Consider the following 22,320-nt stretch of genomic DNA (forward strand, 5'->3'; position numbering starts at 1 on the left):
TTTTATTTTTTATTTTATATCTTTTTAGATTTTTTTTCCTTTCTTTTTTTGACAAAAAATAATTACAAATCACAATTATACGACGATCAAACGGTCAGATCCTCACGGATCGCTCTTAGGTTCATCCTCTCAAAATTATACGAAGATCCAACGGTCGGATCACCTAGAGGATCATCTTTACCAATTTATGCGATGATCCAACGATTAGATCCTCACGGATCGCCCTTAGTTTTATCCTCTCAAAATTATACGAAGATCCAACGGTTAGATCCTCACGGATCACCTAGATGATCATCTGTTCCGATTTATACTATGATCCAACGGTCAGATCCTCACGGATCGCCCTTAGGTTCATCCTCTCAAAATTATACTACGATCTAACGGTCAAATTCTCACGAATCACCTAGATGATCATCTTTACAGATTTATACGATGATCCAACGATCAGATCCTCACGGATCGCCCTTAGGTTCATCCTCTCAAAATTATACGAAGATCCAACGGTTGGATCGTCCCGGATCGCCCTTAGTATCATCCTCACAAAATTATATGACGATCCAACCGTCGGATCCTTACGGATCGCCTTTTGAATCATCTTTGCACAATTATACGAAGATCCAACAGTTGGATCGTCCCAGATCGCCTTTAGAATCGTCCTCACAAAATTATACGATGATCCAACGGTCGAATCCTCACGGATCTCCTTTTGAATCGTCTTTTCACAATTATACGAAGATTCAATTGTCCGATCCTCATGGGGAATAAGAAAAATTATAAAAATGCCCTGGTTGAAAAAATAATAATAAAAAAAATGGAGAACCCGCATGGGTAATGGGAAATGGGTTTTTGGGAATGATTTTGAGTTAACTGGTTTCAATGGGTTTAGCCCGCAAAACCCTTTAATTTGTGGGTTTTTTGCGTGTGGGCTTTTTTTAGCCCGGATTAATAAACGGGCGGGTTTGTGCGGGTATATTGTGGGTTTGCGGGTTACGGGTTTAAATGCCAGGCCTAAGTACTGCCTACGTGATTGCTTCCAGGAATCCTGGTTTGTTTTGTCTCATGTCAATGGTTAGCATGGGTTTATGTTATTAGTTTGGGCCAACAACTTGATGGAATTGAGTTCAAAAGAGCTGTATTCAAGCTCCTGAACTGATAAGTTACTTAAAGAACCAAGGAGACCAACTAGATTGATCTTAAGAAAATAGTTTGGTGTGAAAATATTGAAAGAGATTTTCAAATATTAAAATTGGAGGTTTGAATAAGAAAAAAAATGAAGAAAAGAAAAATATAGGGAATAAAAGATAAAAAATAATGGAAAAAATGCACCAACAGTGTCTAGACACTTTGAGGACTGTCAAAGTGATATCTGGACTTTAAAACTTATCAATGTGATACCTAGACTTATATTTTCTTGTCAACATAGTACCTATGTCAACTTTCCGTCAAGGTAGCGTCAATTATGACCACGTGAGGCTGAAAATGAGGGCAAAAAAGACTTTCACTCTATTAAACCCTAAATGAATAAATTTAAAAGGAAAATACTACAATACATTAATGTACCGATACATCAAGTAGACTAGGTTCAATACAAAGGTAGACTAGCTCGGTGCAAGGGTAGACCAACTCCATGCATGTCTACCCATGTACTGAGCTAGTCTACCTCTGTATTGAACATAGTCTACTTAATGTATCGGTACATTAATGTACTGTAGACGATCCCAATTTAAAATTGAAAATAAAAACTGAATAAATTATTATATTGAAAATAAAAGTTGAATAATTTTTTTTGTTTTGTTCTATTAACCAAGTTCTCAATCCAATACATTTTCAAAAGAAAAAACAAAAAAATCCCAATCCAATCATCATGATTGGATATTAACCCCATCAAAACTAGCAATTCTTCAGTGACAGCAACCAAGATTAGTATTTGAACTAGCAATTCTTCATGTTCATCTTCTTAAACCCAGCCAAAAAAAAAAAATGAAAGAAATCGCAGCAATTGTTCATGTTCTTGAACCCATTCATGTTCATCTTCTCAAACTCAGCAAACCTATTTTGGAAGAGAAACGGAAGATCTGGGAACTGCCAAGAACCAAAAAGATCCAAAAATAAAAAAACAGGAGTACCAAATGAGGAGCACTTGTTTACACCTTCAAGAGTAACAACAGCAGTGAGAATGAAGACAAAAGGCAACAAGAAATCGAGGACTAGAATGGTGTGGAAGACTGTTCTATAAGAGATGTGACGAGCTGCGACCTTGATATTCATCAAGTCAATAAACCCATTGCTGCTCATAGGCCTAGGACTTTTGACCCGAAAACCCGCAAAACTGGCCCTAACCGGACCGAAAACGGTTGTTCGGTGCGGTTCCTGAAAGAAAAACAGTGGGTCTCGGAGGAAAACCGAACCGATATAGACAAAGAGCGGTTCGGTTCGGTTCCTGTATGTATAAAACGCAAAACATCGAAGGAACCGATATATAGGTCGCCTTTTCCACCTGGCATCGTATGATTGGCTTACAGCTAACGAATTTGACTAAAACTGTAAAATTGTAAACGCAGCCCCGAGCCTTCAGTTCTTCAGTTCTTCACTTCTTCTTCAGTTCTTCCTCCTTCTTCTCGACCTCATCCCGACATCCTCGATTAGTCGATTTCACCCGACTGAAAGTCTGAAACCCTAAAATTCTGGCCTCCGGCCATTCCTTCACGCCTTCACCAATCACCCGATCCCCAATTCGAAAAGTTCAAACTTCAAACAATTCGAAAATCCCCAATTCGTAATGGCTTCTGAAGGCTCTGATTCAGGAACTCAATCCAGTCACTCCACTAATTCAGTAACTGGCAATGAGCTCATGGCTGCTCCACAAAATGGAGATGGTGAACATAATCAAATATCATCTCCTTCTCCAGCAACTCGAGCTTCAAAAACAAAAGGGAAGAAGAAGTTTGAGCCTGCGAACACGAAGCGAAAGAGGGATAAGAAGGCCAAGAAGGAGAGGTCCGAAGTGTGGGAGCATTTCACCAAATTCGACAAGCCTTTACTGGAGGTAGTGGATGGACAGGAGATTGTAGTTGGCAGTACAAAGAGAGCTCAGTGTAAGTACTGCCCCACTAATTTAGCTTGTGATTCTAGGGAAAATGGTACTAGTTCACTTAGGAAGCATATAGAGCTAGTTTGCAAAGGGTACCCCGGTAGGAATAACTTAGAAGAGAGTCAACAAATATTAACCAGTGATGTGTTTGATCAGAAATGCTCTTTAGTTTCTAGGCAGTGGCCAGAAGATGCATGTCTAGATGCTGCATGTGTTATGATTGTGTTGGATGAACTGCCTTTCAGTTCAATTGAAAGGGTGGCGTTTCTTTATTTTTGTTCAGTAGTTGTACCAAGGTGGAATGTGCCTTGTAGGAGAGTTGTTGTGATGAATTTTTGCACATGTATGATGCCAAAAAGCATACATTGAAGGGGGAATTGAGGTCACATTCTGTGTGTTTGACAACAGACACATGGACCTCCTATCAGAATATCAATTATATGGTTATAACAGCACATTTCATAGATGCTGCCTGGCATATGCACAAGAGGGTTCTGAACTTTTGTGTTATACCTAACCATAGTGGGAATAACATAGGAAAGATTTTGGAAACTTGCTTGGTTGAATGGAATTTGGATAGGGTATTGACTGTATCAGTTGATAATGCATCGGCAAACAAGGTAGCCATAGAGTACCTTAGAAACAAAATGAGTGGACGGACTAGGAAACCTTTGTTTGATGGGAGGTTTATGCATGTGAGATGCATGGCTCACATTGTCAACATAATTGTGAGGGCTGGTCTGCATATAATGGATAGGTCAGTGGCTAGCATTAGAAATGATGTTAGGTATGTGAGGAGCAGTGGACAAAGATATGATGCATTTAAGCTATGTGTTGAGAAAGAGAAGATACTGTGTAAGAAAGTGTGTGTGTTAGATGTGCCTACAAGGTGGAACTCCACTTTCATTATGCTGGACACTGCTCTAGAATTAAAGAAGGGTTTCGATAGAATGGCAGATGAGGAAGATGCTAGATATAAGAGTTATATTTTGATGAAGATGAGGAGCTTGATGATGAAAATATAGAGGCTGAAACTCAAGTTAGGCAAAGGCAGGCTAGGAAGAGGGTAGGGCCCCCTGTGCAAGTTGATTGGGATAAAGCAAGTATTTTTGTGAAGTTTCTGAAGGTTTTTTTTACGATGTCACAGTTAGTGTGAGTGCACAGCTTCACCCTACATTAAAGAAGCCTTCCATGACATAGTCACAGTCAAGGCAGAGCTTGATGAGCTATTTTACAAGCCCATAGATAGTGATTCAAGTGAGAGTGAGAAGGTTATGTTTGGTATGACTAACAAAATGAGGACCAAGTACAAAAAATACTTCGGATCGCTCGATGACATCAATGAGTTGTTTTTTGTTGCACTTGTCTTGGATCCGAGGTATAAACTGAAGCATTTTGATTATGTGTGTGAAACAATGCTTAACATGGGAAGTGAAGAGATTAAGAGGAGATCAGATGGAGTGAAACAGCTTGTGCTGGACTTGTGTGATCTATATGCAACTTCTAATAGTGATCAGATTGCATCAAAGAAAAAAAGAAGTGGGGGAGAAGGCCCTAGCAGCAGACCAACACCAAGTGTGCCCACATGAGGGTTAACCAGGAAGAGGGCTGCTATGCTAGACTTGTGGAACAAGCAGCTTGAAGGTGAGGCAGTGGTGGTTGGAGGAGAGGTTGATAGATACTTGCTTGATCCGATAGAGAAGCCTCAAGACAATGAAAATTGGAAGATTTTGGATTGGTGGAGGGTTAATGGTTCAAAGTATCCAAACTTGCAAGCTGTGGCAAGGGATGTTTTAGCAATCCAAGTTTCCACAGTAGCTAGTGAGAGTAGTTTTAGCACAAGGAATAGGGTAATTGATCCACATCGGAGTTCATTAACTCCTAGAACAGTTGAAGCCCTAAGCTGCCTCCAAAATTGGCTCAAATCTGATGCAATAATGGGGTTAGAATATATTCCAACCATTGAGGAAATGGTGTGGTTTGAGGATGTTGAAAAAGGTATGTAACTTGCTCACTTGCATTTTTACTTTTCAGCGTTATACTTATAACTGTTATTGCATAGCTTGTTTTTGCAACTTTTAAGAGTTTAAGCCTTCAATAATGTGAACTGTTCTTGTTTTTTACACTTATGCAGAACAAGCAGAAGAAGAGAGAAAAAGATTGGAGAAAACCAATGCATCAGTAGCAGTGGAAGAAACTCATGCCACTCAATAAAACCGAAAGGCTGCAAAGGCTTCCAAACTATCAAAGAGTAGTGATGCATCAAAATCTTCCAAATCAGTGTCAAAGGACCAAAGAAAAAAATAAACAACCTCAGGTTTGTTCACTTGTTGTTTGCAAATTTGCATTCTTTGTTGAGTTTGACGACTTGATGTCTTCATCAAGTTTGCATTATGAAAGGCAGTAACTCAGTTTATGGTTTCTGTAACTCAAGTTTGACAGTTTGCATTCTTTGATTTGTTATGAATTTATATACTTTTTCTGTTTTTTCAGTTTAGTGGCTTACTTTTTTTGTTTTTTGCCAAGTTGTGTTTGACTGTTTGGAAATTAGAACTGTGGAAGGCTGCAATGCTCAATGCTGCATTTTTTTTCATTGTTATTTGACTTATTTGAGTTATTTCAGAAGCCCAACTTTTATTGTTTCATTGTTTGTTGAATTGGAGTATTATTGCACTATGTTACTATGTTGTTGATTACTTGGTTATGCACTATGGAGCTGCACGAGTGTACTCAGTTTATTTCAGTTGATTGTTTGCTTCAGAGAACTTGTTGAATTTGATGACTTTGACTCTTTGATGTTTGACAGTTTGATAACTTGATTATTTGCTTGACAGTTTCTAACTTTCTATGACAATTTGATTCGTTGATTGTGTAATACTGTCTTGATAATGATAATTTTATTCATTGATTTCAGTTTTATGCATTTCTATACATAAAATGGTAAATAACAGTGAGTCTTAGTTGCCCAGATTGGGACTTTTGGAGCATGATGCTTCAGTTTTGCAGTTTGTGTTTTGCCTGTTCTGCAGACAGCATGAACCTAGAAACCGGCAGAACTGACCCGAATGAAAACGGTTCGGTTTGTGCTCAGTTCCAGACTAGAAATGTGACAAACCCGAACCGAAAACAGCTTATGCGGTTCCGGTTCGGTTCCTGTATTTTTTTTTTTCAAACCCGAAAAGTCCCAGGCCTAGCTGCTCAAGATCATTATGCTTCTCATGCTCGGTGAGAAGTGAAGCTGCATCTTCGTCTATGCAGCCCCAACAACTCTGTTTTTTTTCTTCTTCTCCTCCTTCAAATCCCTATCACAACCACCCCAACTTTTTATCAATGCCACCCATGCCCTCACCATTAGATCCAAACCCACCAACCCCATTATTCCAGCCATACACTTCAATTAAACCCATTCCAGCCATTAATCACAATACTCCAAGCTTGCTCTGTTCTTCTCCCACCGCTGCTGGTACACCTTCATCCTCAGCTCCCTCCCTCCTTCCCCTCACCCCACCAACCTCCTCTACACCTACTGTCAGGACCCACCCCGGAATTACCCTCCTAAAGTCCTAGGTGGACCTGCGGGACCCACTTTTCGAGAAAATTCGACAGAACCTTCCCTAAAAATGGGCAACCCTAAACCTGCTGAAAACACTCCTCAATATAATTTAAGTTCTATGCTTGAAGCCACCCTGCTTCCTAGCAACAATCCAAAATATTCTCCAAATAAAAACATCGAACTTCACAACCAAAACATCTTAAACGAATACAACCCAGCAACTCAAATGTTCAACAACCTCCCAAATAAACCACTCTCTTGCACACATAATTAAACATAAGTATAAATCCACTCTCAACAAGTATTCAGAGCAATCTAAGGAATAGACTCGGAATATAATACAATAAGTAGGTCAATCAATAACCTACTGAGAATGGATGACAAAGGTGGTACTAGCCTCCGCTCCTATGCCGGTCAGCAACACTGTGATCTGGGCAATTGAAAACAAAGGGCCCAGGGGGAAAGTACATAAAAACGTTAGAGTGAGTGGACAAAATAAATAAGTATAAATGAATAAAAATTTATACTTTCCCACAATTTATAATATAAAGTCTCGATGCATGCAACGTTTATAAAACGTATTTCTTTAAATTCACAACTCGTGCAAAACATCCAGCCCCGCTGGATAAAATAAACCGGACTAGCCCCGCTAGTCAAATCATTAAAAAAAAAGATGGGGAAAGACGTTCACCATACGAAAGAAGGGAGCCTTATTGGCTCGGGTCGGAGTGTCCCACACTCTTGAGCATCCCATGCTCTCCTCTACTCACCTACGAACACATAGTAAGTAGGGAGGAGTACTAATAGGCTAGCCAGTAATATAATATATATATATAGCGACCCTGGGTATGGTGGTTAAAAACCGATAAATCCATAAAGCTTCCCCATGTCCCACGTATAAAGGCAACACGGGTACGATTCCCAACCGTACCCGGAAATTCTCGTAAAGTCATATAAATTATTAGCGTGTCCCACACGCTAAAGGAATAAATAGGTTGTCAATGAGGCATTCCCAATGCCAAAACCAATGATCAAATAAATAAACAAGAAAAATAATTCCATTTCGAAAATCTTTCCAAAAAATCTCAAATCCACGAATAGGAATATAATATAAATTGTATAAATCCGAAAACCACAACGAAAACCATTCGTTGAAAATCAACCTCAATTATAAATTCGAATCCGAGCATAACAACTTCATATCCAAAACTCACAACCGGTATAAAACATAATTATTCATGAGAATCATTATTTAAAAGCAAATCCATGAGATAATTTGCAATCAACTTTATATGCTCGGAAAATAACATGTTAATTAAATAGAATAAGCTTTAATAAATATATGCATGCATCACTTATTTAAAACAAACGTCCACTCACAAAGTACGGCTAAGCTTGCAGTCGCTCCAAACCCTCGAGGGAATCCTCCTCACGACCTGTACAATAAAACGTTCGTAACTTTAATTACCGGATGGAAAACTAAATTGGGATAATTAAAACCAACCCTAACATCATCTTTATTTGCCCAATAACTCTCAATCTTCTTCACTAATATTATCCCCTTAATATTTGGGCCTAAAGGCCGAACCGAGGAAATCCGATGGATGGATTCCTCGTAATTCGATTAATAATTTCTCCATCCTTTGATCAACCATCAAAATTTATATCCAATTCACCTCCAAATCGATTTCCAAGCTTCGATTAATTAACTAGATGTAAAATGGATCGAATACATGTTCAACAGTCACAATTTCCGGCCAAAACCCTATTTCACGCGCCACCTACAGTGGCGGTGCGTGGGTTTCACGTGCCGGTGGTCAACCTCCACCTCCGGCCACCAAATTTCAGGTACAACACCTACTCAACACACTGATTCCACTTCATAACTACAACATTTACAAATAACAACTACAAACAGTCGAAATCGATCCAAGAACACAAACCCAGCAAATTCAAGAACCCTAATTCGATCCGGCCTCTACACTTCAAATTGTATTACAAGACCATAGGGAAAATAATCAGTGATGAAAACCAAACCTTCGACAGAAAGATGGGGACCGGAGGTGGCCGGAATCGCCGGAAATCGTCAAAATCCTCAAACTGTAGCCGGAGTGGTTTTGGCTTCGATCCGTGGTTTTCCGGCCAAATCTTGGAAAACCAAGGCTGCTGGGGTGCTCGGAGGGAGGAGGCGCTCCTCTGGTGACCGGTGGCACGCCCTGTGGTGGCCGGAATCGCCGGCAATCGGAGGAGGAAGGGAATGGGGCGAACCGGAGAAGAGAGATCGGGGGAGAGGAGAGAGAAAGAGCTGGGTGGGTTTCTGAAAATGGAAACCTACCCGGGTAAATTTCCTTTTTATATCAAAAAGTTACCATGAACAGTAACTTTACTATTTCAGCCATAACTCTTGCATACGAAGTCCGATTTTTTACGAACCACATATGCACGCGCTCGGTTTAACGTCCCCTACAACTTTCATGAAGAACATTTTCTCAAATTTTGACCCGAATAAAAAGTCAACTTTTAGGGCCACTAAAAGTACTAAACCGAAAGTAAAAGTGAAAGTAAAGGTCGTTTACCGTCCCAATGACTAGTAAACCGGTGAATTTAGGTTCGGGACGTTACACCTACTCATGCTTCATCCATGGTTCCTCCGCCTCCCAGGCCCACGCGCTCTAATCCTACCCCGCCATCCTCTCCTTCGTTCCTGACATGCCACACCACCCGCACCTTCAACCTCCTCGGCCTCTGGCCCAGCCCCAACTTCGGCCTCGCCTCTGGCCCTTCCCCTATATCATCATTTCTCAAACATCAGCCCAATTCAATTTCAAAGAAGCAAGTTTTCAAAGTCCTTTTTAGCCAAATAGCCACCATCAAGTATAAGGGGTACAAGTAATAGTATAGGGATTTAAGAAAGGTTGTCGAACCCACGAGGATTGGATTCTTTTCACTAGCTAGGGTGTTAACCTAAGGAGAGCTAGAATATGCAAATATACAATCACAAACCTAAATTCACAAGGAAATCTAGGCTCATGGTGAGTATGTGCATTGTGGTGGTAGTGAAATTGTTTGTTGGATAGAGTGGTGAACCAAATTAAATTAAATACTCAAATGTAAACTAAACTAGTAATATAATGGATGAAGTTAGGGGTTGGATTGCCTACCACTAACCTCCTTTGTAAGTATTGAAATTTAAATACAAGTGATGATATTCTAATTTTCCAATTACACTCTTTGCATCCGGATAAGACTGTTAGCCAAATAGCCACCCTCAAGTATAAGGGGTACAAGTAATAGTATAGGGATTTAAGAAAGGTTGTCGAACCCACGAGGATTGGATTCCTTTCACTAGCTAGGGTGTTAACCTAAAGAGAGCTAGAATATGCAAATGTACAATCACAAACCTAAATTCACAAGGAAATCTAGGCTCATGGTGAGTATGTGCATTGTGGTGATAGTGAAATTGTTTGTTGGATAGAGTAGTGAACCAAATTAACATAAATGCTCAAATGTAAACTAAACTACTCTAAACTAAACTAGTAATATAATGGATGAAGTTAGGGGTTGGATTGTTTACCACTAACCTCCCTTGCAAGTATTGAAATTCAAAGACAAGTGATGATATTCTAATTTTCCAATTACCCTCTTTGCATCCGGATAAGACTACAAAGGCTTAAACTCCTTTAATGTTATCAATTTCAATCGGATAAGTCTAGAATTAACTACCTAAGAACAAATCCTATTACCGGTTAAGTCTCAATTCATTGTTCCTAGATGCATAAAGCTTTGAGTTTAGATAATCATGCAAGCAAACCAATTCTAGATCTAGGTGATTTTAACTCACAACCTTCACATGCACATAGAGGATGCTATCATGCTATCAATGCTCAAGGTTAACTACTCCCTAAACATTTTTTCATGAGATGATAAACACAACACATTCAAAGTAGTTAAGTTTGAATGAATGCATTCACTTCTTGAATTAGCATATGAAGATGAAAATCACAAATAACATCAAATGTAAATTAAAACATCAATTCATACAAGTTTGGCTAGGGTTGAACAAAGTAACTACTCACTCATAGTCATACAAATTGGCATCAAATCTATAAAGTAAATCAAGGTAAATTAAAGAGTTAAGGGAAGAAAGAACTAGTTGAAGCTTGACAAATCAATGGGTAGCTTCTCCTTCATTTTTCTCCTTCAATGCTCCTTGAATCCTCTTTGATGGTGGAATGGATGGATAATGAACTTCTTGATGGTGATGATGAATCGAATGGTGATGAAGATATGATGCTCCTTTGGCTAACTTTGAGTGGTAGTGATGGAGTAGTAGTGGTGGTGATGAAGTTTATGGTGGTGGAAGATGGTAGTTGCGGTGGTGATGATGGAGGAGATGGAGTAGATTGGGTATTGTGGGTTTGGATTTTGGGAGGTGGATATGGAGGTTTTGTGAAGGAGATGAAGAGAGAAAACAGATGTAATGGGGTGGAATTAGTGATTGAGCTAGAGTGAGAGGAAAAGGTGTTTATATAGGGAAGAAAAAGAAGAGTGAAATGATGAGTGGAAGAAAAATAATGAAAGTGGAGTATGGAAGTGGTTTGTAAAATATGGAAAAGATGGAGTAATGATGAAATGAAAGCAAAGCATGAAGGTACAGAAATATGGAAGTGATGATGATAAATTAAAGAGAATGGAGTAGAAAAATATATCCAAGGAAAAAGAGAAAAGCATCTAGCTTTCTTTATGTGGGTGGGAAACATGAACATGATGAATGTTGAGCTGTTTTTAGGTCACTTTCTGCCCCTTAATTCCTTCAATTAATTCTCCACTAAGAATTTAGAATGGGCCTCTGACTTATTCATATAAAATGTTCCTCCATGAGTCTAGATCATACTGGTAAAATCTTAGAGTTAAATTTATTGTGGTTTGGCCGTAAATGCTTCTGAAATACGTATAGGTCAGGTTTTCCAGTTTTCGTCTTTCAGAAAATTGGACTGACTGTTTGAAGGCTTTCCACTCAAAACTAGCTCTGGTATTCTTCATAAAAAATGATCCTTGGGATGTCTAGGATGAAAGTGGAAAGTTTCAACTTATTTGGAGTTCTTTTGGTCAGGCGGCCCCCTCCTTTCTTGTCTAGCGCACTTTCTCTTCTCCATTATTTCCTAACATGATAAGAAAAATAAAGAACTAAATACTGTTTAGTCCTTGAGCTTTTGACCATAAAACACTTCAGTTCCTGACATTCTAATTTCACACGTTTAGTCCCTGTACTTCAAAATTTCAGACCAATAGGTCCTTGCCGTCTAAAAGTCACTGTGAAATGTCTATTATGCCCTCAGTTCTTTTTTTTAATTAATTAATTAATTAATTTTTTAGGAAAAGAAATTTTTTTTCCCTTTCTTTCTTTTCGTTTTTTTCCCTTTCTTTCTTTCTGTAAAAAAAAAAAAAAGAATAAATAAAAAAAAAAGAGAAAGGAATAAATTTATTTTAAAAAAAGAACTGAGGGCATAATAGACATTTTGCTGCGACTTTTAGACGGCAAGGACATATTGGTATGAGATTTTGAAGTACAGGGACTAAACGTGTGAAATTAGAAGGTCAGGGACTGAAGTGTTTTATGGTTAAAAGCTCAAAGACTAAACAGTATTTAGTCCAAAAATAAATAAATATATATATATATATATATATATATATAAATAAACATAAAGATTAAGTAAAGTACAAGATTAGGAAGTCTTGATATACATATGTCTTATCTCTCCTTTATTCTAGCCCTATTCTGGACAATACATGTCATGCTCGATCAGAATTGCTATTCAATAAAAAATGGTAAAAATAGAATGGAAGCATGAGAATTTCCTGAAAATTACTTATGGACATTGTATACAGATAAACTACCTTGCTTGGTCCCCCGGCACGGTGGAGATTCCGTAGCGCGTCATGAGCACCGGGCTAAGGGGCGGTTGAGCAACTCAATCGAACCGCCCTACCTTACCACAACATAGGGACAGAAGGGAGAAGGTTGTGAAGGTGGCCTCGTTATCCACACCTCCGGTTGGATGAATGGAGGACCGACCGAAATAATGAAATTGGATTAGTCAACATCATATTGGACTTTAGAACAAGTAATTTTCATGTTTTAGGGCACAAATATGTTTATGAATTATGATCCAACAGTCCTCATTCAATCTCCTGATGATGAATGAGAGAAAAGAAGAATTTTTTTAATTTTCCCTTTATTTCTCTCTCTTAATTATAAAATTTATTTTTTTTGAGAATTAATTATAAAATTTATTTATTTTATTCATATTAAATCATGGTTTAGATAAAAAAGATATTTGAGGGCACATCAGTCATTTACCTCACTTTTTCGGCCTCACGCGTCACACGTGGTCAACTTGACGGTGCCATGACAGAAAGTTGACGTAAGTACTATAGGTATCACATTGATAAGTTTTAAAGTCCATATATCACTTTGACAATCCTCAAAGTGTCCAGACACTGTTGGGACATTTTTTTCCAAAAATAATTGAAACAGCTTTTGTCAATGAGGGAAAAATGCATAACTAAGCAACTATGTAAACACTTTGGCAAAACAAAAAAAAATTAAAAGCAACTTTCTAAAAGTTACTTTTGAGTAATGCTAGGTAAATCATATTTTTGGTACTACATGCATCTCATCTTATGTGCCACCTGATGTAGCACAAATCCAATCTATAGAATGATTTCATTAAATGATATTGCTATGCCACATCAGTTGCCACATAAGGTGTGATGTAGGTGGTTCACTTAACATTATTCATCATTTTATGTCACTCTGAGTGACTATGTAAGTGGATATACTGACATTAATGGACAATTAATGCAAGTCCTCATGAGACTTTCAAGTCCACTCAAACTCATGTAAGTATTTCCTTAACTTTGTTTGCCAGAGCAACAAGTGTATGTAGGACTTATTTGATCCATTTAGACCTACAAAACTATTCTGGAGCTTTGCGCGAGCGCGCGCACACACGTGCTTGAAAATTCATATTTGTTCTGGTGACTTTGTAATGAACCCGATAAATTAAGGCTAAGGGTTGAGTTCATTCTAGGACATGATAACCTGAAGTTTTAACATTTAAGGTTAAAGCTTATAATATGTGTGGATATCACTAAGGCTAACTGTGTAGTTTGAGTAGCAGTCAAAATGAATAGGACCATTGAAAAGACTTGACTCAATTATTTCGAGAGTGCTATCACTAAAATTAATGAATCGCGCATCTCGTAAACAAAGAAGAACAGAGGCATTAAGGCCTCTCCTTGTTCAAGGTTTTACGCCTATTTGTACTAGTCCTATGTGTAGGAAATTGTGGCTATCTTTTTTATGTTTTTTGATGGACTCTGGACTAAATAATTGACAAGTTTTATGTTGCTTACTAAGAGCATAAACTTGCTCAACAATTTTGAAATCAATATTTTCATTTGACTGGTATTCAAATTGTTCTTCATTAACTATATCGGGGATCTTATTAAGACTGGATCTAGAACTAGAACTTACTGAATGGAATCTACAGAGTCTACTCATCTAAACAAATTTTTGGAAACTGGACAAAAGTGTATTTGAAGAGATTGTGTTGAAATCTAAACTTAGAGCCTACCTTTGAAACTTACATTCCAGACTTTCTGACACAAGAATTCCTACATGTAAGAAGGTATGAAATTCTGCAAAAAAGAAATAGCAGAATTGCTTAATAAAGGAATTATCCGAAAAGGTAAATCGCCTTGGTCTTGTCCTGCTTTTTATGTACGTTCAGAAGAATGCTGAATAAGAAAGAGGTACACCTCACCTAGTAATTAATTACAAGCCATTAAACAATGTCTTGGAATGGATAAGATATCCCATCCATAATAAATGTGATCTCATTAATAGATTACATGATTCAATCATTTTTTCAAAATTTGATATGAAGTCAGGTTTTTGGCAAATACAAGTTAGTGAAGAAGACAAGTACAAAACTGCTTTTGTAATGCGTTTTGGTCATTATGAATGGAATGTAATGTAAGATCAAATATGGACATAACACATATCATCATAAAGTAATTGATGATTAGCTTAATATCAATCCTAGTTTAACATGGATACAAACTGTAAATCAATACTTGTAACTTAATGAAGCAGTGTATCTATTCATTAAGGTAAGTAATCCTATTCTTAGTCTGCAAGAAAGACTACAATGAAGTGTTACATTAAGAATCTAACTAGGAAACCTAAACCAATATGGATAGCTTTAATGGGAAGCTTTTTGAGGGTTAAGTCTCCTATATATACAGATGAATTGGTCCCTGATTACTACTGACGTTTTGCATATTGTTCTGTCCATTGAGAAGCAAGTTGGTAAGTAACAGAAGACTATATTCAGTGTTCGTGTTTGCAGTTGCATAAGATGGAATCCATGCCAGTAATTGCTGAAGGTAAGCCTTAATCCCTTTTATGATTGTGTGCATATGTTGTGAGCATGTATATGGTTATTTAACAATTGGTATCAGAGCATAGGCTCACAAGTATCAAAATCGTTTTAGGGTTTTGCAAAACAAACAAACAAAAAAAAAGAAAAAAAAAAGGGGGTTTTTGCTTTATGGACCAAGTCACTGATCAGGTAACTGACCATGTAACTGGTCATGTAACTGATCAAGGTAAGTTACTTAAGTCAATTGCTGCATCTGGTTAAATATCAAGTTCACGCTTCCGCTGTGATTTTTAGCAGCAAATTGGGGAAAAAGCAAAAACAGGTTTTTCTGTGAAATTGATTTCGATTCATAGCATGATAATTGTGTTTTTGATTGTGCTCAAGAACCCTAGTTGCATTCTCGGCGTGCGTTAGGTTAGAGTAGATGGTGACCGGATGAAATTTACAATTTCTTGATTGTTCTGTGGTTTCTTGGAATCAAATCAATTTTGGTTATGCTTGAATATGCATGTTGAATTGATTGATGATATTGTATTGTATCTGTGATTGTGTAAAATTGCATGAAGAACAAAAATCTCCCAGATTTTGTTTACACATTATTAAAATTGACAGATACGAGAGCTTAATTTTCTTACAAGGATGAATCTGGGTAGAATATAAAGTTAAAAGCTCATGGGTTTTGTGGTTTTCTGTTGGCATAAGTGATTATGATGCACAAAGCATTCTTCATTGATGTTGGCAGAAAACAATGATCAGGTAACTGACCATGTAACTGGCCAGGTCACTGACCATGTAACTGGCCAGGTCACTGACCATGTAACTGGCCAGGTCACTGACCATGTAACTGGTCATGTCACTGACCATGTAACTGGCCAGGTCACTGACCATGTAACTGGTCAGGTAACTAATCAAGTACCTGATCGAGTGACAAAACTGAAATTGTGTTTTGTGTTTTAAAACTATGCTTCAGTTTTATCTTCCAAAGAAGTGGTCAAGTATGGTTTTAGAATACAAAATAGCAATATGCATGCTTGATGAAAATAAATACGGATACTTAGAAATTTTTCTTCTGTCTAAAGATGTGGATAAATTTCTTTGGATAACTTGTTTTCATTGAACATGGTATATTGATAAAGAACTCCAGAATGTTATGCTTCTGCTCAAAAGTGTTGCTTAGCATTGTTTTTGGTTATGGACTGATATAAATGCAAGTATGGATTGTTTAGGTTTTCTGTATGTTCTTGTTTTAAACTAAATAAAACACAGAAAACTTAAAATTATTTCCTTTACAAATTGAGAACTCACATGGATTTTTGTTTTGCTCCTTAGGTAACTCCTACATGAACTTGAACAGTGTCTTGATGCTAACTGGAACCAACTATAGAGCTTGGCTAGATTCTGTAGAGAACTATATGGGAATGCATGAGAATATAGACTATTGCTTTACTGAGGATAAGCCTATAAAGTTGAATGAAAAGAGCACCAAGAAAGAAACAGACCTTTACAAGAAGTGGCATAGATCCAATAGAATGGTTAAGAATCTCATTCATACCTCTATGTCCAAGACTGTCAGGGGAAGTATAGAAGAACCTGAGCTAGCATCAGATTTTCTGGAACTCATAGGTGCTAAGTTTAAAGAAAGTGAAAAGGCAGAAGCAGCTAGACTAACCAAGGAGTTTCATGATCTGAAGTACATGGGTTCAGGGGGAGTTAGAGAACATATTATGAAGATGATCAATATAAATGGCAAACTCAGGGAGCTCTTGATGGGGGTTAGGGATGAGCAGGTAGTGCATTATGCACTACATTCCTTACCTAACAGTTTTAGTCATCTAAGAACCAGTTACAATTCACAAAAAGGAAACTGGACTTTAGATGAACTTATATCCATCTGTGTTGATGAGGAAGCTAGGATCAAGGATGAAAAAGAACCTGCTACAGCCATAAATCTCATGGAGAAGCCTAAGAAGAAAAAGCCCCAGAACAAGCTCAAGCCTACCAAAGCCATAACTAAGAGTTCAACAGCTGCAGTGGCCAAGGAAAACAGGCCATTTAGGTTCAAGTGCTACTTTTGCAAAAGAGTAGGACACATGAAAAAGGACTGCACTGGCTATAAGAACTGGTTAGCCAAAAAGGGTAAGATTTTTTCTAATACAGTTTTTTCTTTAGAAATTAATCTTATAAATGTTGAACCACAGTCTTGGTGGATAGATTCAGGCTCACCTATTCATATTACTAATTCTTTGCAGGGATTCATAAGGAGCAGAATCCCAAAAAGTGATGAAGTGAACCTGTGTGTAGGCAATGGCATGAGAGTGGCAGTCAAGGCTATTGGAACCTTAAAGCTCGATCTAGGATTAGGAAAATTGTTAGTTTTGGATAATGTTTTTTATGTACCTTCCATGAGAAGGAATTTGGTTTCAGTTTCTCTTTTAGTAAAATCTGGTTGTAGACTTGTTATTGATAGTAATGGAATTCTTATTTCTAAAAATTCTGTTCAAATTGGTTCTGGTGTTATCTCGAATGATTATTTACAGTTAAGTTGTTCAATGGCTCAACAAGAAATTTTACTTGTTGAAGATAACACAAACAGTACTAGCATTTTAACAGGTGTTAAAAGAACCAAATTAAATGAAAAGTCTGCATTTTTATGGCATAGAAGACTCGGCCATGTTTCAAAAGAGAGACTGAAAATATTGGTGAAAAACAAAATCCTAAATGAACTTGATTTTTCTGATCTAACTGATTGTGTGGAATGTTTTAAGGGAAAAATAACCAACACAAGAAAGAAAACTGCATATAGAAGCCAAAATTTATTAGAACTCATACACACTGATATATGTGGACCATTTAGGCATCAAACTATCTGTGGGAATGTGTATTTTATCACATTCATTGATGACTTTTCTAGATACAGTTATATTTATCTACTTTCAGAAAAGGCACAAGCATTGAAAGCCTTTCAAATCTTTAAGTCTGAGGTAGAAAATCAACTAGAAAAGAAAATCAAAACAGTGAGGTCAGATAGAGGGGGAGAGTTCTATGGAAAGTACACTGAATCCGGCCAACAAAAGGGTCCATTTGCCTTGTTTTTGCAAGACAATGGAATTAAAGCTCAATACACAACACCCTATAATCCACAACAGAATGGTGTTGCAGAGAGAAAGAATAGGACTCTTTTGAACATGGTTAGATGCATGATGTGTACAACTGGTTTGCCTAAATTTCTGTGGGGTGAGGCTTTAAAAACTGCAAATTATATTTGTAACAGGACACCTAGCAAAGCCATAGAAAATACTGCTTTTGAGCTTTGGTGTGGCAGGAAACCTAGTCTTCATCACTGTCATGTTTGGGGATGTCATGCAGAAGCTAGGATTTATAATCCAAGCTTGAATAAACTTGACCCCAAAACTGTTAGTTGCTATTTTATAGGTTATCCAGATAAATCTAAAGGCTATAAATTATATTCTGCTCATCATTCACCTAGAATTTTTGAAACACATCAAGTAAAGTTTCTAAGTGAAAAAGTTCACAATACAAACCTTGAGGATTTAACCTCAGATTTTGAGGAAATTGTGTCAGATGAGAATTTAAGTGTAGCATTGCCTTTAGAACAAGATGTAACTGATCATGTCACTGGTCAAGTAACCGACCATGTCACTGACCAAGTAACTGTACCTGGTCGAGTAACTGGTCAAGTAACTGACCATGTCACTAACCAAGTAACTGTACCTGGTCAAGTCTCTGACCATGTCACTGACCGAGTCACTGACCATGTAACTGTACCTGATCAAGTCACTGCCCATGTCACTGACCATGTAACTGTACCTGGTCAAGTCACTGCCCATGTCACTGACCAAGTAACTGACCACGTAACTGGTCACGTAACTGAACCTCAAAATCCTCCAGTGGCTCAGCCTAGAAGATCACAGAGAGCAAGAAAACCAACTTATGGGGGGGGGGGAAGAGAGTGACTACATTGTTTATCTGCAAGAAGCAGAAATTGAAATGGACTGTGCAGAGGACCATGATCCAACTACATTTAATCAGGCCATTGAAAGTAGTGAATCTCATCAATGGCAGCGAGCAATGGAAGCCATATACAAAATGCAGTTTGGGAATTAGTTGAACCTGACCCCAACCAGAAGCCTATAGGTTGTAAATGGGTTTTCAAAACCAAAAGAGATGCAAATGGCAATATAGAGAGACATAAAGCAAGATTAGTTGCCAAGGGTTTTACACAGAAAGAGGGCATTGACTTTACTGAGACTTTTTCTCCAGTTTCTACAAAAGACTCTTTTAGGATAATCATGGTTTTATTGGCTCACTTTGATATGGAGCTGCACCAGATGGATGTTAAAACAGCTTTCTTGAATGGTGAACTAGATGAAGTGATTTATATGAGGTAGCCAGAAGGTTTTGTACAAGCTGGAAGTGAAAACTTAGTGTGTAAGTTAAGAAAATCAATTTATGGCCTTAAACAAGCTTCTAGACAGTGGTACAAGAAATTTGATTCTGTGATTTCTACTTTTGGATTTACAGAAAATCTTGTTGATGAGTGTGTTTATTTGAAGACAGTTGGGAACAATTTTATTTTTCTGGTACTCTATGTGGATGATATACTTTTGGCTAGCAGTAACATTAAATTGCTTAAAGATACCAAGAGTTTTCTGTCAAGGAATTTTGACATGAAAGACTTAGGAGAAGCATCCTATGTACTAGGTATTGAGATTAAAAGAGATAGGGCACAGAGACTACTTGGTTTGTCTCAACAGAATTATATTACCAAAGTTTTAAAGAGGTTTGGTATGGAGAAGTGTGCAGCTGGAGAAGTTCCCATGTCCAAAGGAGATAAGTTAACCAAGAAGCAAAGTCCCAATAGTGATGTTGAAAAGGAAAATATGGAGTCAAAGCCTTATGCCAGACTTGTAGGAAGTCTCATGTATGCACAAGTCTGCACTAGGCCAGACTTGTCTTTTGCAGTAGGGATTTTGTCAAGATTCCAATCTAATCCAGGCCATGAACATTGGGTAGATGGGAAGAAAGTGTTGAGATACCTGCAGAGAACTAAAAGCCATATGCTAGTTTATAGGCAAGTGGAGGATCTGAAACTCATTGGATTCTCAGACTCGGATTTTGCAGGGAATTATCCGGACTCCAAGAAATCAACTTGTGGATATGTGTTCATGGTTGCAGGAGGTGCTATTGCTTGGAAAATCATGAAACAAACACTTGTTTCAACTTCTACTATGCAAGCTGAATTTATTGCAGTATATGAAACTGTGTGTGAAGGACTTTGGATTAGGAATTTTCTCATGCAGACCAAAGTATTGAGTCACATTGTGGCTGGAACACTTGTGATTTATTGTGACAATGAGGCTGCAGTTTTCTTTAGTAAGAACAGTAAAAGATCAAATAATTCTAAACATATTGATCTAAAGTATTACAGTGTTAGAGAAAGAGTAAAGCATGGTGAAATAGCTGTTTATGGTTATCAGATGGCTTAAATCATGTATAGCATGATGTTGAGGTTCAAGCAATAATTTTAAGCCATCAGTGTTCAGAAAAATTGCTTGAGTTTCTGGTTTTAGAAACATAAAGTAGGACCTAATATATGTTTACTTGTTGATACACATTAACATATATTGTATCACTTCTGGTTTGACATATGTGGATTGCAGGAGCTTATGTTTGTGGTTTTGAAACTCTGCATTTTTGTTAAAATGTATACTGTTTCTTGCTCTGCATAAGTAACTGTGATCTGACCATGTTGGAATGGATTTTCGATTTGAGTTTGTTATCTGGCGCGCACTTCAGTAAGTTAAATAGGTTTTGATGTTCTCTGGTGCAAATCATTGAGCATGATATGTGTGAGTCCAAGGGGGAGATTGTAAGATCAAATATGGACATAACACATATCATCATAAAGTAATTGATGATTAGCTTAATATCAATCCTAGTTTAACATGGATACAAACTGTAAATCAATACTTGTAACTTAATGAAGCAGTGTATCTATTCATTAAGGTAAGTAATCCTATTCTTAGTCTGCAAGAAAGACTACAATGAAGTGTTACATTAAGAATCTAACTAGGAAACCTAAACCAATATGGATAGCTTTAATGGGAAGCTTCTTGAAGGTTAAGTCTCCTATATATACAGATGAATTGGTCCCTGATTACTACCGACGTTTTGCATATTGTTCTGTCCATTGAGAAGCAAGTTGGTAAGTAACAGAAGACTATATTCAGTGTTCGTGTTTGCAGTTGCATAAGATGGAATCCATGCCAGTAATTGCTGAAGGTAAGCCTTAATCCCTTTTATGATTGTGTGCATATGTTGTGAGCATGTATATGGTTATTTAACATGTAATGCCATTCGGTCTTAAGAATGCTCCTAGTGATTTTAGAATATAATGAATGATATATTCAATCAATTTAGTGAATTTTGTATAGTTTACATAGATGACGTCCTTATTTTCTCTCAATCTATGGACCAGTACTGGAAACACTTGAATCAATTTCTCAATATATTCAAACTCAATGGCTTAGCTGTACCAGCTTCTAAAGTAAAGTTATTCCAAACCAGCATTAGGTTATTGGGATTCAATATCCAGCAATCTAAGATTAACCCTATTGACAGAGTTATCCAATTCACAGATAAATTCCCTGATGTTATTATCTTAGAAAAAATCTAGTTACAAAGATTTCTAGGTTCATTAAGGAAGCGAACTAAGAATTTGGGACCCGGGTGGTATTCAAATCCGGATCATGGATCCGAGACAGCTGCTCATATTGATCTGGTATTTGTTCTGGTTCTTGGGAGTTCGTTTCCTAATTTTCGAGTTTCTAACACTCTTGGTTACTTTCGAACTCCCAGTGAGCGAATCACCTCTCCTAGGTGATCGTATCACCGGTTACGGCTACGGTTACGGTTACGGTTACTATTATATTTACATTGCTCTCGTGACATATGCAGTGCAGCGATGTCATCCGACATCAAGTCACATGGTTACCTTTTATTTTAGATGCATCTGTTTATCTTGCTATCCTTTATTGTTTTCCTCCTTTATAGATGCGTTTGTGCATCTTGTTATGCTTTATTGTTTTTCCTTTTGATGCTTTTGCATCGCTCCATGTACTTCTCAGTTTCATCTAACATAGTTTGTCGTCTTTTCCTTCAAAAAAAAAAAAAAAAGGAAGCGAACTAAGGGCTGACTCTTCGCC

Source organism: Rosa chinensis, chromosome 5 (assembly GCF_002994745.2).
Source record: "Rosa chinensis cultivar Old Blush chromosome 5, RchiOBHm-V2, whole genome shotgun sequence".
Lineage (NCBI taxonomy): Eukaryota > Viridiplantae > Streptophyta > Magnoliopsida > Rosales > Rosaceae > Rosa > Rosa chinensis.